The 20,615-nt window shown below is 48.9% G+C and overlaps 1 protein-coding gene across 2 annotated transcripts in view; it reads left to right on the forward strand.

The window, feature by feature from the left end:
- Positions 1-291: 291 nt before the first annotated feature.
- SEMA5B (semaphorin 5B) overlaps positions 292-20,615 on the forward strand; it is a 260,389-nt gene continuing 240,065 nt past the window's right edge. For both annotated transcript variants that reach the window (XM_084289290.1, XM_084289291.1), the window contains exon 1: positions 292-517. The gene's annotated coding sequence lies outside the window, so the exon portion shown is untranslated. The remainder of the gene's footprint in view (positions 518-20,615) is intronic.

The raw sequence follows: 20,615 nt of genomic DNA on the forward strand, positions 1-20,615 counted from the left end.
GGCCCCCTCCCACCGTCCGCCCTTCTCCCGCTGCAGCCCTCCCCGTGCCTGCCCTCGCCCCCTTCCCCTCTCCTTCCCCCTCGCTCCGCGCCCCCTGCGCTGGGAGCCCCTCGGCTGCCACCGGGGAGAGCCGGAGCCGCCAGCCCCTAGCTCCCTCCTCCTCCCCTACCTCCTCCTCCTCCTCCTCCGCCTCCTCCTCCTCCTCCTCCTCCTCCTCCCCCCCCCGCTCTCCGATGGCAAGAGTTGGAGCCGCGCTGCTCGCAGCCGCCGGGAAGAGCCGGCGGAGCGCGGGGCAGGACCCGGGGCCCGACTTCGCGGCTCCCCGCATCGCCGCCGCCGCCTCCTCGCCTCGCATGGCCCGGGCAGGAGCTCCCTGAGCCCGGGGCCGTGGGGCTGAGCCGTGGGGCCGAGCCGTGGGGCCAGCCGTGGGGCCAGCCGCCGCTCCCCGCCGGCCTCCAGCGGCAGCCGGAGCGCGATGTGCCGCTGAGCCCCGCAGCCGGAGCCCCGCCGACACCCCGTAAGCACCGCGCCGGGGCCGGGGGAGGGAGGTGGGAGAGCAAACTTCGTGCTGCGGAGGGGGAGAGGGGCCGGGGGGCACCCTCCGGGGTGTGGGGACACCCTACGGGGCTTGGGGGACGCTGTGGGGTGTAAGGACACCCTGCGGAGCGCGGGGACACCCAGCGGGGTGTAGGGACACTCTGCGGGGCATGGGGACACTCTGCAGGGCATCGGGACACCCTGTGTTCATGGGGATACCCCACAGGGTGTGGGGACACTGCAGAGCATGGGGACACCCTACGGGGTTTAGGGACACTCTGCAGAGCGTGGGGACACCCTCCAGGGTATGGGGACACCCCACGGGTGAATGCACACCCTGCAGGGCATTGAGACACCCTACGGGGTCCAGGGACCCCCTGCGGGGTGTGAGGGTGCGCTCGTGGCCCCACGCTGGGCTGGGCTGGCAGTCCCGGAGCTAGGAGGTGGCCCCGGAGGTGGCTTCGTTCCTCTTTCTGTCCCCCTCTCCAGCACCTTCCCGGCTCTCCCGAAACCCGCTGAGCGGGGCTGCGAGGGAGGGAAGGGGTGCGGTGGTGGGGAGCCGGATGGCTTGGATGGAGGGATATTAAATTATTATTTTTTTTTTCAGATGGTAATTTGTCTTTGTGGTAGGGGTGGCCCATTAAATTTCAGCTCACGTCCTGATGGAGATCAAAAGCGAAGGGGAGAGGGAGAGGGAAGCAGAGAGCCTTGTGCAGCTCCTTTGCTCCGCGTATTGTTAGAAACTTGTGGGGCGGGGGGGGGGAGAAGGGGGATTCCCAGGAACAACCCTTGCGGATCCAGCGCCGACACCCACACCAAAAGTTGGAGATGTGTATTTTCCAACACTGCCATCTGCTCCGCGGTGCTGCCCAGGAGCGTGCTTGCTGCTACGCCTCGGAGGAAACAAACAAAAGGTGTGCTTGCCAAGTCGGTGCCCAACCTGGCTGCTCACGGGCGTTAGGCGGAGTGCAGGGGAGTATCTGTGTCCTGAAGGCTCGCTGTCCTCAGCTGGCTCAGGTTAGACTCTTTTAGATAATTTCCTGTCCTAAAACAAGGTCTCCAAACATGGTAGATGCCAAGTCCTGTTTTTTTTTTTTTTTTTTTTTTTTCCCTCTTCCTTCTTTTCCTTGAACTATTTATGTCTGGGTATATCGGTTTGGGATCATAGTAAAGTTTCATTTTTTGTTGTGCAAATGTGCCCTCTCATTACAGAAAATACTGCTCCTAAATTATAGTCTGAGCGGCAAGAGGTTAGCTCTCTCTGCCTCCGGATGGGTTCGGCGGTAGGCTGAGACCCCAAGCTGCCTGCACTGCGAATAAAATAGAGCCCAACTAGGCTAAAAGTTATAATGGGCTTTGATTCCCACTGCTGCTGGAGATCAGTGGAGATCCAGGGTGAGCGAAGGCAAGGAGGAGGAGTGCGAGGAGCTGGAACAAGCTACTCACACAGCAAAGTGCTCTTGATTATATGTGTGAGTTGTAAGCACCCAAGGGAGAAAACTGGTCATAAACTGCAGAGAAGAAGGCAATGGGGAAAAGAAAAAACCTGCTGGTGTTTAAGCAGATTACTCGGGATTTTTTAACAGAGGTTTTCTTTTCAAACAGCCACTCGAACCGTCCGTATCTTTTTCCTTCATTTTTCTCTCCCTGTCGGGCTCAAACTTTTTCTGTTCAGACTGGGCTAAGCTGGCTGTGCACGAGGCAGGCTGCAGTCGGGGATCTTTGCATTTTCAGTGCCGTGGAGGCAATTTCTCTCCCTTTATTTTTTCTTTTCCCCTCTCCCTGTATCTTGCTTTCTTTCCTTGAAGAGATTAAGTTTTTGTCCACCCCGCCAGCGACATGTTAATCCTGGAGTCAGGGGGGCTCAGCACATAGATGTTGGCTTTGTTCGGCCCCCAGCCCGTGGGACCGCTGGCGTTGGCAGTGGCTGCCCTCCCTGACCTCCCTCCCTCCCCGCACCGAGCTGGGGCAGCCGGCGAGGAGAAAAAGGAGCAAACTCCAGCCGGGGAAAAAGAACAGCCCCGGGAGACAAAGGGCTGGAGCAGGAGGATGCAGGGGGTGAGGGGCTGAGTGGGGAAGGAGCTGTGTCGGGGTGGTCCCCTCGGATCCCACAGGCTGCAGGAGGTGGCGTGGGGACGGGTCCACGAGGAGCCTGCACAGCCCAAGAGGGACCCCATGCAGGTGGTGCTGTGGGCTTCTGGTTGTTTGCAGCAAGACAAAGCAAGTGCCCAAGCAAAATGGTATTGGTAGCGTGGTACGATTGCTGTTTATTCTCCAAACAGAAAGCTGGCTTAGGGGAACGTACACCTGGGCTTTACGGTCTGTGCTTCTCTGTAACTCACCCTGGAGTCGGTCGGAAAAGTCCTGCAGGACTCAGGCTGGGACACGCTCAGCCCTTGGTAGGGGACCCGTCCTCGGAGAGCAGTGGCTGTGCGATGGATGCTCAACGGGGCTGGAGCAACGCGGTGCTCCCGCAGCCAGGCTTGGTGATGGCCTGAGCAGCCGCGCTAGGGTTAAACGCGACCATCTGCAGGAGTGTGTTTGGCTGGAAACAACCACACTGCCTGAAAAGTTTCTGTGCAGCCGAGGCTGTTGCCTTGCTGTTTGGCAAAAGGGGGCAGTATCAAACAATGCCACAAAGCAATGCGCTCTGCAGCTGCCTCCCTGCCTCCAGGACTGATGCGAGCTGTTTCTGCTGGGACCCGGGCGCTGGGGCTGTTGTCCGGAAACCCTCACTCAGGTGGTTCCTTACACAGGAGGCAGGGGAGCTAATTGAGGGCGCAAATGAGGCAGGATCAAAGCTGGTGCTTTATTTCAGGGCTGCATCGCTTCCGTGTGCCAGCCTGGCCAGGGAAGGCTCGGCGATGTGGGAGAACACTGCCTGATTTCAGAGCCACTTGGGCTCACGTTAAGTGAGCAGCAGTAACCCTAACCCGCGCTTACACCGCTGATTTTAGGCAGGGGTGGTGAGGCCCCAGGCGTGGAGTGCCGGTCCTATAAATGCCCTTTGAGGAATTGCCATCGCTGCTTTCCTTAGCGAGAAAAATGAACACTTTCTCTTCTAAATTTAACTTTGTTTGAGAACTCATTTGCTTCCAGCCGAGAGAAATCTATCGATCCGGCATACAAAATACCGCTCTTAGAAGGCGTCCAGAGCCTTTTCACCTTGTATTTATCTGCACGCCTGGAACCATCGGATCACCACCCCCTAGTTAATTTTTTACTGAGCGGTGTTGCAGAGGGTCTCTCGTGGGGAAGCCGGGCTGGGTCTTGGGAGCAGCCTGGCCCTGGGTGGGCAGTGATAAGGGATGGGCAGTGATAAGGGATGGGGAGCAGTAAGGGACAGGGAGCTGGCCAGCACCGCAGCCACGTCCTGCTGTCGGAGCAGTGCCCAGCCCCACGGTGCAGGTGCTGCCCGGTGTGAAGGCAGCAGCTGGGTTTGCCTTGGCTCAGAACATCCCCGACTCCTGGTGTAGGACCGAGGAAGGGTGAATCGGATGCAGGTAGCGGTGGGAGCAATTTGGGGCTGTTCTCTTGGGGTGGAGTTGGTGTCACGACCTGCTGAGATTGCAGAGTTGAGTTCTGGGGGCTGGACTCACCTCGTACAGACTGAATGCTGCGAGGGTGAACTGCCACTCTTGTGGGTCGCATCCTGGTTGTTTAGTGCCCTTTTGGGCTGCATCCTTGTTCTTTGTGTCAGTGTTAAACTCCACGGACACAGGCTGTGGGGTACGAGAGTGCTGTCCCTGCTGTGCCTTGAAAGGGGCTGTGTTCATAGGAGTGCTGTTGACTTTGAGAATCAAATAACAGTTCTTTGTTACTGCTCTGTTGCCTTTTTTTTTCTTTTTAAGGAGGAAAAACTCACTGGTCTTACTGTATGTCATTGTTCCTCTTCCCTTTGCGCTGTGGGCTGCTGACTTCCAGCACTCCCAGTACCCAAACTCATCCCATTTCTGCCCGCGGTTGCAATTTTCATTAGTTTCTGTGGCAGCATGCGAGAAACGAGGCTTTGACAGGTATTGGAGCCTGCAGCTCCCGTGGACAGTGCCTTCCTTGCTGGGGGTTATTCTGCAAGCACGGTTGGCCTCGGTATTTATTTCACCTCTGTTCTCATGGGTGTCCAAAAAACACTGCCTGGCAGCCCTTGTTCCTCAGCCCGGGCTCCAAGCGTGCAAGCAGCAGAGCTGGGAAGGCAGGAGGGCGGCTCTCCGTGTGCAAGGTCTCCTTGACTACAGCACTACGACTCCCAGAGTTACCTCTGCTGCTGCGCTGCCACAAAGCTCTCGCTTTTAAGGCCCGTGCAGAATAGCTCCAAGTGATTTTCCGACGCGAGTGGCGGTGCTTTGGGTACCGCTGTTACCTAATGTGTGTCTGCAAAGCAAACTGTGCCGGGCTGCAATGAGCCTGGCAGGTAATTTGCATGTGAAGGATGTCACCGAGTTACAGCGGCTGACTCCAAATTGGCGACGGGGCTATTGGTGTGCTTGTAATTAGGCACACCCCGAAGCACTGTGCTGGTTAAGGCCCGGTGTGTCTTTATTTACTTTGTAGTGAGCTTTAAATGAGATCGTAAGTAAACACACTGATTGTTCGTCTTAATCCTCAAATCAGTTGTGAACACCTCGCGAGTTTCTAAGTCATCTGTGTAATTTCATTGCTTTTCAGCAAGGGGTCATTTGTGGAGAGAGCAGGGGATAGTTTCTTCCCATACACCTGGTCTTGTAAGGTGCTGCACGTTCTTGGTTCTCATTAACATTTCTCCAGAAATCAGCATCCTGCTCCCTCAGACCCCAATAAATATGGGGCCCTGTGGGTCTCTGCTGTGTGCAGCAGGCAAAATGCTTCGGGGCTTGGTAGTCCCCATATGTAGCGTGCTCTCCATGAGGCTGTCACTAAAAGCCTTCTGAATTGCAGCGTGCTGGTTTCAAAGGGTTGACTTTGCCCATTGTGCGGCACCGTGTGACCATCTGGGACACGGCAACCTGCGGAGAAGAGGCGCGGTGATCGGTGTGATCTCGGCCGAGCGCTGCGCTGAACTCAAAGCCTCAATCACGGCTTCGTATCCACGAGGCAGCCTCAGCAATTGGGAGCAGCCCGTGGGGATCTGGCGCTGCAAAACGGGTCCCCCCGGCAGCCTCGAGCCCTCTGTGCTACAGAGGAGAGGATCAGACAGCGAGCTGAGATGCTGCCTGCACCCGTGTCCTGCTTAGGCAGTCTTCGAGCCTTTTGCAGTTTAAGGGTCTGTGGCTTCCGAAGTTTGTGTATTTTGCAGATTGCTCGTGCCATAGTCTTCAAAAACTGTTAGCTCTTAAGACAAGCAGATGGCTTTAGCAAAATAAATTTGCTGGCACCTGGAACAGGTGGATCTGGAATCAATTTATGCGGTGTAATTTTTTCCACACCCCTTTTGGAATAATTTTATACCCTGGAGCCACCTAAGATGCTTATTATGTAGCCAATAGGGAGCTGCTTCTGTCTGACTACATGAGATTTTACACATCTTTTATAGCTAATGCCTAGATTGAAATGCAAAATTTAGTGCTGGGAGTGCATGCGAATTTGTGAAACTCCCGGGAGAGAATGTGGGTGCATGTAGCAGTGAATGAATTATGCTCCTCCATAGACAGAGAGGGCTTTTTTTAGTGGTAACAAATGTCCTGCGTTCAGTGTTTGTCATTTTAAAAGTAGTATTTTTCATTTCAAGTGCGAGCCCCGTACAGGTTACTGATGTGGAGTAAAAATGAAAAAAATACCTTAAACTGCATCTGAAGGGACGACAGGGAAAGTTTCAGATGTGGTGCAAAAGTAGGGAAGGAGCTGGCGTTTCCAGCACGGCTGTGACAGGTATGGGTGGTTACCTGAGGAGGGGAGGATGCTCTCGAGGGGCAGGGAGCAGACCCCAGACGAGGCCTTGGCCACATCCTCGTTCTCGCAGCAGAAGCAGGGCCAAGCAGCTCACCTGGCTGGGGAGGTTCCTGGTGACTCCAAAAGGGCTTTGAGCGGGCTCTGGGACCATCTGCACAGCTCAGGTGCTGGATTAGGGACCCAATGTGGGAAGGGTCTGGGGCCAGCCCTTGGAGGGAGGAGGATGCTGCCCGCGGCCGGCCTGCTGTACAGGTTGAATCTCTGCTGTGTTTGCTGGCCACGTGGAAGCTGTTCAGCCTGCGGTTCCAGCTAAAGGTTGCTTATTTATCTCCTGCAATGCTGATTTACAATAGATCAAAGATTAGTGGGGAAAAAAGAAGACGAGAAAGGAAAGGGTAGGAAGTTCACCCTGGATAATTCAGTTTGACAGGCTAATACAGTAAATTCAAGAACGCCGAGCGAGAGGCGCGTTCTGGAGCCTGTCTGTATAATGCAGGGAAGGAAAACTTGGCAAGGGCTCAGAAGTTTGTTAGAGTGATTACAGATCCCCCCGCTCTGCCTCACGTTCCTTTCTCTGCTCTCTCTTCCTGATTGAAGGCGACTGTCTGCCAGAAGGAGATTTTCAAACACATGATTTGGACAGGGCAATCAGTCTGCATTTATAAATCACTTAATATTTCACTCTCCGACCTTTTTGGGGTCCGCTCCACATCTGAAGGGCATTTTCATTAGAAATACAAAGCTGAGGCTCGGTTCCTGCCAGAGCCCAAGGTGCTCCTCCTGTCTGAGAGAGCTCAGCTTTTGCTGGTAATTGCAGCCAGAAACCACCTATTTAAAATAAAAGACCATTAGTGGCTTGTGGTAGGATGAAACAGCTGAGAGATGCATACTTTATTCAGCATGAGCAAAATAGGACCGTGCACTGTGACTTCAGCTCTGAGCTGCTTTTCGTTGCTGATGGAGGGTGCTGTCAAGTATGTAATGCAAATTATAAGGAATTCCACAGGTCCTGATTTGTAACGATAATTAAGTGGTAAGAGAGTGCAACTCCCCTTTAGTTCTGTTTTGACGACAGTGCTAGGCAGTCAGAAGTAAAAGTCATCAGGAGAGAAACTGAGGCACAGAAGGACAACTGCCCGGAGCATTTTGTGCTCGTCTGTTAAAGATATCACGAAGCGTAAGGAGGCAGATGGGCGCCAGGTAGGAGGGATTGCCAGGGACTGAAATCAGTAGGAATTAGACTTTGACATCTGTGAAAAGTCGGGTGTTACATGACTTGCTTGAGGTCACACAGTGAGCTAGTGGCAGAGGTAAGGTTACAACCCCTGGAAATGCTTACTCACATCCTTAACTCCAAATATGTGGCTACATCCCGTGAATTAAATGCTTCATCTCACTGCTTTCCTGGATCAGAGCTGTAGGCTCGTGCCTTCCAAGGCTACGCACTTACCTCCTTGCTAAACATTGCCAGGAGGGTACCTGGTGATGGTACCTGGTCCTGCAAATGCTTCACTCACCCAAGAAGTTCACTTCATTGGGGTGACTGCAGCTTGAGAAAATGATTGCAGGTGCACAACTGGGCCCACATTTTGCAGATGAAGCAGGGATCATTCCTGTGTTATGTACTTTCATATAAGCACGTGCACACACATCTATATGGATTGAATTAAAACAAAAGCAAGTGATTAACATCTTTAAAATTTAACATTTTTCCCCCTTAACCAACAGAAATTGTTCCCAAGAGAGTAATTTACTACATATCTCCGGTATTTGCACAGGACTGTACATCAGGAATACAAAACATGATATTGCTAATGCTGTGTGTTCCCTCTAATGGGTCTTTGAAATATTAAAACAACTTATATTTGGAATGAGCTTTGCACACCTTCTTGTCTGGGGTTGCTTTGCAAATCCAGGCTTCGCTGCTTCGCTTCAGAAAATTATGAGTTTATTATACTCCCGGAATGCTAATAGCACTTCATTTTTTCCCCCAAATTTCTTCTTCCTATTTATTTATTGATTCTTCATTTGAGCAGAGTTTCACAGATAATGATGATGCTACTGAGAATAGCTGGTATGAGTTAATTTTACGAAGGCTGAAGTTACTGTGCCATCCTTCTTTGCCAGGAACCTCTCTGTAATATTCATAAGCTGAGGCATCCAGGATGCTGAATTAGTTAGGGAGACTGCATAAGATTACTCCCGATGTTATATTTCATTCTTAGATTCATAAAGACAAAGCGTGTCGAGGCTGACAAATCTAAATTTAATTTTTCATTGAAAACCCATTGGCAGATTTGCAGACGACAGGATTTAGGTAAGCAGTCTCTCTGACGGTCACTTAGTCTTTACTCGGATGAATCACTTATTGACTCGTGGGTGAACACATGTGAACCAGAGATTTTAGCATTTCACCCTTTAGTTTACGTTTTACTTTAGTTTCCAGGGATTCCTCCCCATCCAAATCCCTCCTCCCACAGGGATGGATGAGGACTCCAGAAAATTGCTTTCAGTCATTTTCTCGGTCTTCCCTGAGGCCACCGGACTTCCCTGAGCTGAGTCAACTTCAAGCTGGTCATTTACTCTAAACAAGCACCCAATTTTGATTTAAATATTTCTGAAGGACGAGAACATCCTGCAGTTCTTGGTTAAATGTTAAAAATTCAGCAGCCCTCACGGTTATATTGCCTCTTACTTTCTCAGTTGCTAGCTTCTTGGGCTTGTTATGCTCTCATCTGGAGAGCAGAGCATCCCATTTGCTTGCGGTGGAAGTACTTGTGAACTGCAATCAAGCCAGCTCTTAATTTCTCTGTGATACTGCAGTATTACACTGGGTTCTTCTGTGGTTTTTCAATCCTTATGTCAGCCTGATGGCTCTTTGAACACTTCCTGAGGATGTTAGTGGCCAAAGAAGACAGAGTGATGATGCTGACAGCTGCAGGGACTGGGGAGAACTGGAACAGCACAGATTACAGAGCAGGACTGAGCAGATACTAGGAAATACAGACTATATGGCAGATAAAGTTGGAAGGCAGAAAAGAAGCATAGTGGCATATGAAGCTCCTGGCATGAGCAGCCTGGTTTAATTTATGCCTGGGGAAGAGCTGGAGTAGCTGTAGTGTTGAAAGACAACAGCATGTTTTTGCTGGCAGAGGAGGATGGCTGGGAGGTGGGCAAGGACTGCAGCAGCAGCAGTGCTTGTAAATCAGAGCAGCGTTGTATCAGAGGAGCTCTCTGTGGGAAAATTTCGGAACATCTGTCTGCACTTTGCTTGGGCATAACCAAACTCTTTCTTTTAGTTCAGTCTGAATTTCTGGCGAGGCAGCCGTGCTGTTCTTGCGAGTGTAAGACCTGGTCCTGCAGAACCAAACCTACCTTTGCAATTTGTGCAAATGCACAAAGTGTGCACAGAGGAGTGCCCAAATGTAACATTTGAAGTGTTACTCATTTCAGTGAAATGACCTGTAATGAGAATTTACTGGCCTGGGTTCTTGATTGCTAACACAAGGCAAGCACCATTAACTATCCCAAAAGTTACACCAGTGTACAGCTGGGCTGTACTAACCCTAACTGGGATACTTGTGATCTGAGAGGACTAGAACCTTCCCATAAGTAACCCGATTTCTGTTTTTAGTTTGGAAAGATGTTATCATTTAATGAAAACTCTTTGTTTTCTGGCAGCGTACTTGGCTATCCATTTACAAAGCTCTCAAAGGACTTGGACATCTGTGAAAAGTGCAAGAGTTTAATTCTGCTCACAGCTACGCTGGTGCAACCTCAGTGAGGAGCTGCAGTTGTGCTTGACTGATGACTCATAAATAATGTGAGTCCAAGTACTTGGGGACAAATTTGTACCTCTTTGTCCCTGCTCTACAGGGACGGTGTTGGACCAGAGGCACATTCCGGAATAAGGTGTGCAAGATTGTGCTATTGCAAAACCCAGTGCCAAGAAAAGCATTTCCAGTTTTAATTAAAACAAAACCCCAAACAACAAGATCTCTATTTCTGTTGAATTGTAACCTTCCCAAACGTTTGAGCATGAGATGCAGAAGTAATTGATTAGAAACACAAGTCAAATAATAAGACTTTTTTTTTTTTTTTTTTTTTTTCCATTCTGAGCTGATTCAACTGAAAAAGTGGAAAAAAAAAACCAAACTCTGAAGGTCTTCCCTGGGTTGAGTAAGACTTCTCTCCACGTATAGACCAAATGAACTGCTGAAGTGCTTCAGTGAAGTTAGCACAAGGCCCTGAGCCAGTGGGATTATTTACATGGCAGACTGCTACCTGGGCAAATCCGGGGTTTAAGCACATAGCCTGAGGAACTGGGAATAATCTGGTGTCTGCAGTTCGAATGGCCTGAGGTATTTGCGGAAGAGATAATGGCCTGATCCTGCACCAAGGGGTATCAGTAGCAAAAATTCCATGTATGTAAGTAAACACTGGATTTCTCTCTTAAGAAAGAAATCAGTCCGCATCTCGTAGTTCTTATCCAAGGACTATTTGCTTTTGAGATTGGCGTACTGCCCAAGTCAGGACTGCATGAGTTGGCCCCAGGTTTCCAACCTGACAGTACCTCTTTAAAATGCAGCAGTATAATTTCGACATCTCTTATTTGTTTTGAATAGCAGAGCTAACATGTCTGTCAGTCACAATGACTTGATAGACGTGATTAAAAGGCAGGGGATCGGGGAAAATGCGTGCTTATCACAGCCAACCCTCCCCGATGAAAAAGTAAGTGGCTCAGTGGCGTATTTGCAATTGAGGTGTAACTGAAAGCATTTTTGGAAATGTACTTTGTAGCCTGCTTTGAAATGGTGTTTTCTATTATGACCAGTTTCTGGAACAGATTATCATGATTGTAGGAAGCACTTCAAAGCAGATTGATGTAGGAAGATCTTTCCCTGAAAACTTTGGCTTCTATGTAAGACAGAAAGCTACAAATGTGTCTGCAATCTGTGTTGTTTCAGCTACAACAGCATTTATTTGATAAAAGTGGGCTGCTATTAATTGCCAAAATGCTACAAAGCACTTTGTATTTTGCTGGTCCCTCTGTTTCACAGAGGGTTTCAAAGGCTGTGTTTCCTTTCTCCCATACCCTCCAAATTCCTGTTTTGTATTTTCTAAGGGCTGAGACTTAAACATTGTAATAAAATACTGAATTGCATCCGATAAACAGTCAGATGCTAATTTAAAGTATCAATGGCCAGACTTCCATAAACAGATCTTGACGCATCATCTGCTCCGTTCCCTGACCTTGCACAGGATCAGCTCCACCTCCACCATTCAGCTGCCATCAGCTAAACCTCGGGAGGAATTGGAGAATGCCAGCAGATACCCTTCAAATATGTCAATCTCTGAACGTCCACCTGCAAGGCAAGCTACGTGGCATTTCAGCAAGACTCCCAGAAAACTTGTAGGCTAAGATCTATACCTTGGAGAACCTCTACATATGTGCAAAGACACAAGCAATCTGCCAAAAAAGGCCACTTTCTGGTTGGTATGAAACCAGGTGGTAATAATACATCGGAGTGTGGCGGCGTGCCAGTAAATGATTCTTGGTTTTCAAGGGTATTGAAAAGGGAGGAAGCTCGTGCAGAAAATGAAAGGCAACAGGAAGAAGAAAGATAAGAAGCAACCAGAACTGTGTTACTCCTCTATGTTTGGTAGCACACATAGAGGACGGGAAGAAGAAATTAAAAAAAGTTGTGATGTTATTTTGTGTCTCATCCAGCTGGAATATATCAAGCCCATTGCATGGCCCTTTATGCGATTCCTGAACAGACAAATTTCCTTTTTACCATGGAAGAAGCCGAGGCAAAGAGAAGTTGAGTCACTTGTCTTAGCTGATCGCGGGAGGCAGTGTATGCGAGTCCTGCACTCACGGTCGCTTTTTCTTGCTTGACAGCAGAAGCATGATGAATTATTTGTGTTAAAGCAGAAGAGCCTTGAAGTAGTTCCTCCCCTTTTTGGGAAATTATTCTTTCCTATAAAGCAAGGCCAAATGCTGTGTTGATGGATATTTTATGAATACTTATGGTAAAGGTTAAAAAATGTGTAATTTTTTTTTAAATCTACAATGTCATCGAATGACCATTTCTGCCTCGTAAGTTTGAAATCAAAATCTTATGTTGCTTTTCTGTTTCAGCTCTTTCAGTAACTAGAGCAATACTCTGTATGCTGTAATCCATGGAAATACTCACCGTATGCTATAATCCATGGATTGAGTTCAAAGTTGCCGTCTTGGTGTCAGAAACCCCACCAAGGACTTACCTTTACTCTGTCGCTCCTGCGGTGCTCATCCAGAGCCTGGGAGTCTGTCTGGTTTCGTAAGGAAAACTGCTGTTGGCAGCAAGACTCCTCCACCCAGCTCATGCTGCTGGTTGTGTCTTTTCCTTCCCGTAGCCACACCGCACCTGGCGGTCCCCGCGTAACGCAGGGATGGAGGGAGCTGTCTCAGAGATGTGGTAAATAAATGAAACGACCTTGTTCTTCTTCCTAAAGAAATGCAGATCGCTTTTAAACAAGCTTCTAAAGCAGATAACTCTCTGAGCCTTTTCTTACCTTTTCTTTTCTCCAACATAGAAAATTCTTAGCCAAGCACCGCTTTTGTCTGTATTTTTAGTGGGCATAAATTTATCTACTTAATATGTAGTATGCTTCTTGCATCTACACATAATTAAATCATATTTGTTCTTAGAAACCATTCATCTAGTGTAAACCTGCTTCCTGAGTAAATATTCCTTTAATTAGTAGAACAAATAGATTGCGGGATTTGGAGTTGATTATCGCAGCATTCCTTTCCCTGATGTCTGCTTCAGATCTGCACAATGGCGAGGTGTGCTAAATACAGCCGGGGAACGCAGCAGCAGGCTTTTCTGCAGTTTGAAAATAAATACACCTTCTGAATGCTTCACACCTACGGAACCCTTCATTTGGGGATTACAGAGTGCTTCACCATGCTGTGTGGGTATTATTTCTTTCCCTTTTAGAGGAGGATAAACTGAAACGGAGAAATTAAGGCCAGTGTGCTACGTCCCCGCGTTGTGTTAATAGGGGAAGCTGTACCGAGATGTGTGCGGTCTCCAGCCAGGCTCAGCGGCTTGGGGCTGGGGTGTGCAGGCAGTAGGAGAGCTGAGAGGGGAGTGCAGCCGTCCTGGATTTTGTATGTACAGGGGCAACTCCTGAGAAGTCAGGGGAGAAACCCATTTCTTGCAGGGGTGTTTAGGAGTTATCAGCGGCTTCACGTTCCCTAACTGCAGGGTGAGGATTTCCTACTAGGGGAGGGCAGATTTTGAGCTCTGACTTGCTCCTGCTGAGATAATTAGCTTGACTTTAAATCATTTCATCTTCTGAGCTGGAGTTGCTTACGATGGAAAGAGAGGCAAGAGGCTCCAGCCAAATGAGAGCCCCCGGTAAGGACGCAGGTGAACGAGGCTTGTAAATGGCAGCCCAGAGACTGAGCAGAAGAGTGTGTCTGCCAGTGAAATGCCACCGTTCAGACGTATCCTCAATGAAAGGAAAGGTTTTACTCTGCAGTCAGCATCCAAAACATCCCTTTTGCCCTGTGAGCATGGCATGGCTTTGCTTCAGGGGTGCAGTGAGCAGAGGTGGCATTTGGGGGAGACTCGGCAGTGTCAGAGCTGATGGATGGATGCCGTGAGATCCCACGTGCATGGGGACAGCTTTTTGTGTCTGCTTGGCTTTGGATGGGGTAAATTCATAAAACTGTCCAGTCTCACACACATACTGACTTCCAAAAATCCTTTCCTCTTAGTGTTCCTAGAGCTATTAGACATAGCTGAACCTGCTCAGGTAATGGACTGTGAAGGAAGGAATACGTTGCTTAAACAAAAACATCTTTAGCAGCTGACAGGGTTAGTTGTTTTTATTTTTCTCTGCATACTTACTCTAACTCAAGGGCTCTCCTTCAGGGCTCTGAAGGCTTTATTTTAGCAGAACAAGCATCAGCTGACCCGGTAAGTACCTCCTTGTTGGATGTTGGTGGTGCTAATGCAGCCCGTGCCTCGTCTCCTAGCTCAGGTGTGCCCACCTGCGTGGTTCTGCAGTGATAACCAGAGGGTGCCTTCGTGTGGTTTAGCGTAATCCTCTTAACCGCAAGATGTTCTCATTGTGCAATATGCTATCCACTTGAGAGTTAGCAGGAAATACCTATTGCAATTCAGATTTACATCCTGGATTATTGGGCAATAATTTCCTCATTGCAGGCAGGTTCTGCATCCCTCAGAGGTCAGATAGCGCGGGGACGGGAAGTTTAAGCCAGCTCCAAGAGGATGTCTGACGAGAGCTCTTTGCCTCGACTTTTCACCGTGGAAGGGTGTGAGAGAGTACATGGGATCTGTTTTGTTCTCTGAGATCAGAAGTCCTTCTGGGATGAGAAGTTACCCCACAAACATCAGCGGCACCTCGTGCCGCGCCACTGCACTTCGCATGGAGCCGCTCCCTGCCTGTGTGACACGAACAGCAGTGGCAATCCGTCTGAAATGCAATGCCCTGTGCTTTAAATGCTTTCGCTTTGTTTTCAGATAACAATCTCTTAGCTCTTTGAGGCAGTTAGTGAAAATTGTTTTAGCATGACTGCAGCATCTCAGAGAGCGTTGTGTGTGTTTTCGTGTGGGTAGGAGCCGAAACCACACGGTGCTGCTGGAGCCGGAGCGCTTTGCTGTGCTGTGGCAGGTAGGATCGATTTTACAGTTAGGTGAGACTGATCTCAAATGTTCCTTTATTGAGTTTATTGGCACCGACAACTAACAGTGTTAAAAGGTTAACTGGTATGCACGTTAAGCTGCACACAGCCCAAAAAAATTGTGCGGAGAATCAAAACAGTAGTCTCCTGTGAACGGTCCCTTCACTCGACAAAAATGTCTGTGTGCGGATGTCGAGCCTTGATGAGGTTGTTTAAGATCACTGGACACTGTAAGCTTACAGCTTTTCTGGGCCTCTTGTGGATAATATTCCTGGCTGAACACTGAACTGAAGGAAGGGCAGAGCTTAGACGGAAGATTTGGAGCATTCCTGAGACATCTGGGATCCATGGCTAGCATCAGGTGGTGCTACAAGCCTCCCGCGTGAACATGAGCATGTCCCACACATGCATTGTGCTTCCTGACTCAGCCCTCCTACAAAGCAAACGGCACTTCAGAGATATTGGGAGGCTTCTCTAGGATTTGTAAAGCTTTGGGAACACCTCGTCTGGGCCAGCTACAGAACTGCAAGTATTGCTAGTGCTTGGAGTCAGGTAGTGCTGTAAAAATGTCACCTCCTTTGGTCCACGGTAACAGTTGGAAAGGAACAAGAACTGAGCGAGAAAGAGAGATGTGTGCTCTGATTGCTTAAACACCAGTGTGGGAATTGGTAAGTTTTAACTTCTAAACTCATCCCTACCAGCAGCTCTCTCTTTGCCTTGGGCAAACAATGGGAGTCAGCAACAGGCTCCTCGGTTGAAGTAATAATACATAAGAAAAAGAAGAGAAAAAAAGACATCGTTTTCTAGAGTTGTTGTGGGAATTAATCAGAGATTATTTTAAAGTATTGCCTGAAAATTGCTACATATTTTAAATGGTTTGCTATCTCTGCATATTAGTTGTATGCATAGGAGAAAATCAGTCTAAAGCACAGCTCATATTTGGTGATTTCCATTTGAAATGACCCTTTCTTTCATCAAAACAACAGAAAGGACAGATGTGTGTTATTAAAAAACAAGATGTTCTTGTTCAAACTGGCAGCATTATCTCTGAAACCCACCCTGCAGGAGCAGTGCTTGCAGAAAAACTAGATTCCCACCAGCTAGCTGCTGCTAACTCTTCAACTTCGTGCTCCAAATGACTTGCAGAGCAGCTGGCATTAGCCACCCTTATTTCCTTTGATGCAAGAAGTATGCTTTTCCCTTTCTCAGATTTCCCCACACCTGTGCTCCCAGTAACAGGCAGTGATCGGCGGTGAGTCACTTGACACGCTCTGTGCCTAGAGTTGGCTTTGCTCCTAGTGACGTGTGCCAGCCCGGGCGGAAAACATAGAAAGAAAAAAAACATAGACCCTAAAGGCATGATAAGTTGAATTATTTCCCCTCAGCCCTTCCTTTCCCTTCCCGGACTGGAAATCCAGTTTGCGTATGGAGTTCATGAACTGGAAACAAGCTGCTGACTCTGTGGCTGCTGTTGGCTATGATCCTCCAAACCTCAGCACTGGGACTGCAAGCCAGACCTCTCCGGTACATTAAGGCTCGCACACCAGCTTTAATTGCTGAGCTTCCTTTCAGGACTAAGAGATTACAAAAGAGTTGCCAAGGCTCTCTTGTCAGTGGTCCATGTTCCCGTGATACCCTAGCTAACTTGACTTTGAAGTGTGCTGCAAATGAGGATGTTCTCCTTTCTCTCCTCTACAAGTGCGCGGTGCAAGGGTCTAACTGCGGCTGAAGTTCCCATCAACTTGATTAGCTGGCACCGGCTTCGATGTGGACTGAAACACCGAGAGCAAACCGTGTCTTTAGAACTAGCCCTCTGCAAGTTACCCGAGAAGTGACTGTGTTTGTTCCTCCTGAATTTAAAGCCTGTGGATTGGCTACGAGCCTCCTGCTATGGACCCGATCCAAAGATCACTGAAATGAAAGAGAGGGAGGGTGTCTTAAAATTCCTTCCCTCGGTTTTGGATCAGGCTTTCTTTTAAAGATACTTGTCCTCTCTTCTAATCTGAACCGAGTATTTTTGAGAGCCATGCATATCTTTTCTATTTCACAAGTTTGTGTGTTTCACTCCCACTGGCATGCCCGGCTCACGGCTCCTCTCATTTCGTATGGCTTGTGGTCTGTACGAGCAGGTTGGTTTTCATTACTGCATCAGACATGGAGAGCTACCAAGACTGCATTTTAACAGAAGGTGGAATATATCAGTGTTGTACAACTGAAGCCAGAGCCAACAGCATATTTTACCTTTAAGCTAGCGAGTCTACCAAAGCCAGTATTTTTTTAAGCTGGATGGGGACCGTGCATCTGCTGCGGTGCAGCTGGAATAGCCGCCGGTAAGGGCAGGGTGCCCTCTCCAGGGGCTGGGTGTATTGCTTTACGGGCTGCCCACCTGCACTGGCCGCCTTTCACTTGGCTGCACTGCACCGCGGTCATGGTTGAAAATAAGCAGATTTGTTGTTTAATACCTTTGGCAGTCTTACAAGGAGATGGAGTGAAAAATTGAGAGCGCTCTTGGTTGGCATCCCGTTCCCATCAGGAAGGGCTCGCGTAACTGCAGGTCCCGAGCTCGGCCCCTCCTGCGGGGGCGTTGTGCCTGCTGGAGGGAGAGGCACCCCTCGGACGCTGCTGTTTCTGGGCAGCAGCCTGCAGAGGATGCTCACAGTGCCACCGCTTCTCAGCAAAAGCCTTTCGGCCTTGGCTGCTCTCTTCGGCGAGGCGGGCGAGGCAGTGTTTTGCAGCCCGCAGTTACGTGTTCCCGATGCAGGGAAGTGCTGCCGCGCTGGGTCGGCCTTAAAGGTCACGGCTATTCTCCGTGCGTGCAGGAGGGAAGGGCTTTTTGGTTTCTCCGTGAGAAACCCCCCCAAAGGCAAGAGCAAGCTTCAGCTGAATCGTTTCCCTTTTTGGCTCTTTGGCTGGAAGCGGGCTGAGCTCCAACTCCTCTGGTGCTGTTTGCCCTGTAACCTCCGTTCCTTCCCGAGTCCCATCCGTGCCGTCAGAAACGGGGCAGGTCCCTTTCCTCTGCCCTGGCCCTGGGCTGTGGAGCTTGGACGCGGTCCCCTCAGCTTTCACCCCCCAGAGCCGTGCCCAGGCAGCAGCACGCTGCGCGGGGCGGCCTGGGAGCTGGGAGCTTTCAGCCCCGCCAACCTCGGGCTGAAGCACACAGGCCTCTACTGACATTTGGGGCTGAATGCACACGGTAGCCGCCGCCGAAGCCAAGAATGTGTCTCTTCATGCCACTCAGAGGCTGTACCGAGGGCGAGGGCACGATTAGTCATTCAGCAGGCAAACATCTGGTGTTTCGCGTGCCCTGCAGCTCTTCCTACTTCGCAGGCCTCACTGCCGGAGCTGGGAATGTGTTAATGCAGGCATTTCAGTTCTGTATTTTCAACCACCACCAGCAACTTCTGGACTGGCTACAGTTAGCCAGCACGTTTCTAAAGAAGTAAAAACGTGCTTACTTGTCTGCTTTTTATTTTTAATTCTGTGTTACGGCAGGGTACGGGTCTCTCACTGGACACGTACCAGCACCGTGCCCTTGACTTCCACACATCGTGACCATGCACTCACTGTTCAGCCTTCAGCCCAGGCTCTAAATCCGGCCCAGGAGTTCAGGCACAGTTCTGAGGTGTCTGTTTTCTTTCTGGAATATATGCCTGGGCCTGGAGATGAGTGTCAAGGTATTATGTACAAGACTTGGCAGCTGCTTAAATGCATAAAAGCTTCCTGCAGTTGGACGAGGCAAAACTGGTTTGCTCATGTGGTCTTTTCCAGTTCTGTATTCTTGTGTTTCTAGATCCCAGCTCACTCTGGACAGCCAGAACCACTTATCTCTTTAGTGATGTGTGATAAATGAAAGAAAAGAAACAGGATTTTCAGAGGGTTTCTAGCCACCTAACACTGTTTTTACGGCTGAATAGCTATCAGAAAACCAGTGAAAATAAAATATGTCTTTATGCAAATCTCTGCCCCTTTTCTCCCCGTGCTTTGTATTCTGTTCTGAATCCCAGAGTCTCTCTGACCACGGGCAATTCATGGCTCATACTTTAATCCTTGCAAAACTTCTCCCTTTTGTTCCTTTTTCCTGCCCTTGTTTCCTTGATCTGGGGCAACCCATCTGGGCTTTTAAGTGACATCAGGTTTCTTTATTTTCAACACTTGGTGAAATGTCCTTTTCCAAATGCCTCTCCGTGCAGTACACCTGTAATAGCTGGCTTCCTCCAACTCAGGCACTTCCCTTAGCACATCTGTGTCCCATTTGAAGATAAAACTGCTCACGGTGCCTTTTCTTTGTCTCATGTCTTCTTCCAGAAGCAGCAAAAGACATGCAATGGGTTTCTAGTCCACTGAGTTTATAGCTGGTACAGCATGTCTCAAAGCTGGAGCCTGAGCTGGAAGCATGTTACAGCTGATAGGAATGCAAACAGTGTATGTAGACAGAGCCTGAATTGCCCCAGGTATCTCAGTAGATCTTAATCACAGCCTGTTTTCTTCATCTAGGCATAGCTTTCAAGCAACCTGAGTCTCAGAGAAACATGACAAAACTGCTCCGCTGTTTTGCAAAGTGCAAGCAGAAGTTGTAGTTAAAGTGACCCTCACCATCAGCTGGAAAGTACAACCTCAGGCAAAAAGACTTCGCTGCATGCGACTTCAGCAATGGCAAGGTGACAGATACGCATGGAGCACAGGGAGAAGTTGTGCTCTCTCTCTGTTGGGTAACGTGTTTTTATGCAGACTCACAAGCAGAATTGTGGGGGGTCCATTGGCCTTTTGACCCGAAGAAGAATCATTAGTAAATTGTAAGCCAATTAGGGTTGGAAAAAAGCTGACAGCCTCTCCAGTTCATCCCTTGCTAATGTAGGACTGTTCCCTACAGTACATTTTCTCTTGTTGGCATTAAATGATGGAGCATCTATTGCTTCCCTTGGGAAAGTACACATTCACCGTCAGTGAACTCTGGTTAACAGATAGCCTAAACCTTCTGTAGTTTCCTTCCCGTTTCCTGACTAACTCTTCCGAGATTTTTACACCTTGGGAATATTTGTGGATAGTGCTGTTGTTACCATATGTCGTATTGGTGATCAGTGTATCTTTATCCTCAGGATATGCTCATCTACCACCAAATCTCAGAGGAGCCCTTTCTTTTGGTTGCGTCAGATCTAAATTTGGATGTAGAGCCAAATGGCTTCAGAGGAAAACCCTCCTTTTTAGACTATCCTTGTCGTCATTCGGTTTGATGATTAGACTGCCATTTTCCTTTATTTCAGCTCAGTGACCAAGCAGCAATATGGAATTATCCATCATCCTGTTTCATATACTTCATGACTCGGTGTAAATTAAAAATAATCCTTTTTGGAAGCCTGAAATTTTACCAGTGGCCAAAGTTCCAGAGAATCCATTTAGAGGAAAAATACTAGTAAAAGTAAGAGAGGATAAAAAGCATCACTGGCTGTGTCTTTTGGTGTAAATCACGTTCATTTCATAAAAGTCTTGAACACATCCCTTAAACTTTAAT

Source organism: Netta rufina (genome assembly GCF_964035555.1).
Source record: "Netta rufina genome assembly, chromosome: 6".
NCBI classification, from domain to species: Eukaryota; Metazoa; Chordata; class Aves; order Anseriformes; family Anatidae; genus Netta; species Netta rufina.